The sequence below is a fragment of the Asparagus officinalis genome, chromosome 2 (genome assembly GCF_001876935.1).
Source record: "Asparagus officinalis chromosome 2, Aspof.V1, whole genome shotgun sequence".
NCBI classification, from domain to species: Eukaryota; Viridiplantae; Streptophyta; class Magnoliopsida; order Asparagales; family Asparagaceae; genus Asparagus; species Asparagus officinalis.
The window spans coordinates 37524936-37528020 of NC_033795.1; the positions used below are offsets into that span (position 1 = coordinate 37524936).

Consider the following 3085-nt stretch of genomic DNA (forward strand, 5'->3'; position numbering starts at 1 on the left):
ATGACATATAATATAATTAATTAACAATGATAATTAATTTAGTTTAGTTAGTATTGGGATGTAATATTAACAAAAAATAGAGATAGTATAGTCCTTAGAAAGTTTTTCATAACTCTCACTTTTAAGGGGGGTATGATATGATATAATATGATATGATGATTGTATCTTTCATCCTCTCCTCATAAATCTTTTTAAGCCATGAGAAGAGCCGAGAGGTTATTCCCGTCACTCGCACGAGAACAGGAGCGGAAGAGAAGGAATATGGAGCGGAGGAAGAGATAAGGACGAGATAACAGGACATTTAATCGCGTTTTTTTAATTAAGGATTAAGGATATGCTATTAGGAGGGATCACCCACCGCAGGGAGGTTTAGGAAAGAAAATAGATATATGCAATTACACCCCAAACACATTTATATTTGTAAATACAATAAATTTGAATAATTAAGTAAAAAAACTCAATCTTTTCTTTACTTGTCCCAATAGAAAATTACTCTGGCGGAATTAACGCCACTGATAAATCCAAAACACGAAAAGTTTAGAAGAGCAAATAGCTGTACAAAATAAATAAGATAAAAATATGTCCTAAAAAATTCCGTCATTGTAATTTTCTAGTTAAAAATAATTTATGATATGTTTGTAAAAAAATCTCCCATAATTTATCTTTATTTTAATTTGTGCTCAATCTAACAATATGCTTTTACGTTTCACCAGAACTTTCCACCGTCAAAGCTACGTGTGTTGACTGCTTCCTTCTTTTTGACATTATTTTATCCTCTCCCTATAAACACGCGAGCCTTTTTTTTTATCATCCCCAAAATCTCAAAGATCCCCATTTTTTTCCCAATCCAATCAAATTCAATCCGTAGCCTAATCTGATCTCTCTCTCGATCCAAAATTCATCCCAGTTCTCTCTCTCTCTCTCTCCCTCTCCCTTCCCTTTTTCAGATTCTCCACTGACTATCGAAATTGGAGCCAGTTACGGTTTGATCTGAAGAGCATCGACTATGCCTCCGATGCTCGGCGGAGGTCTCCTTCTCGTTCGATCCATGGCCATGGAGCTCTTTGTTGTGATCTCTGTTGATGAAAGTAGTAATTGTAGTAGTAGTAGTAGTGATCGTTCAAACCGTCTTAAAAAGCTCGAGAAGTGGAATCGACGTGGTAATCTTAGCTAACATTAGGTTTCCCTTGGAACCCTAGTTGTCTTCTTCTTCTTCTTCTCGCTTTCTTTCGTTCTGCGATCTTTTTTCTTCTTCTTGCGAGTTTCTGAATTCGGGTGTTGTGGCTGGATTTGGGGAGATTCTTGAAAAAGGGAAGAAATTTGAAGCGTTGGGTTATTGGACCAGTCAAATCTTAACGGAGGTAATAAATCTTGAAGCTATTGATCAATCTTGTTGTTATGTGCGTTAATCTTTCTAGCTGTTTATGCTGGTAGAGGGGGAAACAAGGACACGTGAATTTAGAATGGAATAATGTTGTTCTGTGTTAAAATCGTAAGGTCACTGCCGAATTCACTTATCTTATATTGTTTCTTATTGGTTGCTTGATTCCGAATTCACTTATCTTATATTGTTTCTTATTGGTTGCTTGAGTTTCATTAGGTCCTTACTTGGTACCTTGTGGCCTACAATTTACAAAATTAAATGGAAATCCATCCTTTCAACTCGGTTCTGGGACCTGTTGATAATTACTTCCTGAAATCTTTCTCATCATTTTTATGATGCCATAATACATTTCATCGAGATCATTTTACTCAACGGGTACTGAACAACAAAGCCTTTCTCTGAAGTTTTAGGGATATGTTACATGAATCCTATTCTTGCAATCATTTCTATTAAAGACTATTTTCTCCACTAAGTTAAGATCAGTGTACTAATTATTTTTAATGCTGCAGATCCTACTTTCCCCCCTAAAATATTAGTCTTGTCCCTTCTTACCCCCCTTACCCACCTGGTCTTTTTTTTAGTCTTTGCATCCTCCTAACCTATTACCCTGCTTACCCCCTAGACTAGCCCCCTAGACTTTTTTTTGTGACACCTTGCTTCCTAAACTATTGAATTCTTCTCTGCTTACGAACTATCAAATTTAGTAACTGTTACCACTTCATATTTGTTACTTTGTGGATGCTTTAAGTGGATTTATGAAGAGGAAATTGATAGTTCAAGAGGTAATGTGGGACTGAAAATAGTTCATGGGATAAGCAGGGATGCCCCTAATAGTTTAGGGGGTAAGGTGAGACAAGAAATAATTTATGGGGTAAGTAGGCACCAGTTTAATAGTTCAGGGTTTAAGTACTGGCCGAAGCCTATTTTTTTAATAACATGCATTCTTGTTTCAATTAACAATTATCATTACTCGAGACCTCCTGTCTTTCTATCCAGAAGAAATCAAATGCAATTTTGGCTTGATTGGTCAAACGATTCATTTATCTGTAGTATAAGTTAAGCTGTTATTGTCTTTCTCTTGTAGTCACTTTGTAGGTTCAATGCTATTTTCTCAGTATCAGTAGATCTTTTTTATGAAGCGATATTATTAGGATTCATACTTATCTTTAAATTTGTTCAGAGTTGTCGCCTATGTTGGTTCCAAGTTGAGATATCATTTTAACCATATATTATTCTCATTGCTAGGATCTGCTGAAAATCTTTGATTAAGAAATAATAACACAAATATTTTTGTTGTTTGCTTCTATTACATTTTTATATTTTTCATTACAAGTTTGAACTTTTGCAGTAGTTTGCTCCTTTTGTTGATATAATAATAAGATGGATTGATTGTATTAACAGAAAACACTTGATGTGCTACACGCCCCTGTTGGTCTATGCATGCATTCCCTATTAGTTTATGATCGATTAGCTTCGTAATGGCGTTTTAAGTAATGAAAGAGCATCATTTGATTGCTTAAAGGTGTTTTCTATTTTCAGACCTTAGCATTTTTGGTGTGGGCTTAACAGTGTAAAAAATTGTTTGAGCCTATCTTCTTCTTCTTCTTCTTTTGAGTCTATATTGATTCTTGTTCAAAGTATGTTGAAAGTCAAAACAGTCCTCTCAGCTAGTATTGTATATGGGTGGTGCCATTATTTTGG

The 3085-nt window shown here is 35.1% G+C and overlaps 1 protein-coding gene across 3 annotated transcripts in view; it reads left to right on the plus strand.

Moving 5' to 3' along the window:
- Positions 360-3085, plus strand: part of LOC109830667 — an 8609-nt gene continuing 5883 nt past the window's right edge. For 2 of the 3 annotated variants that reach the window (XM_020398003.1, XM_020398004.1), the window contains exon 1: positions 361-1361. The gene's annotated coding sequence lies outside the window, so the exon portion shown is untranslated. Of the gene's footprint in view, positions 1362-3085 lie in introns of all 3 variants that reach the window. The other variant, XM_020398002.1, reaches the window with a different exon arrangement.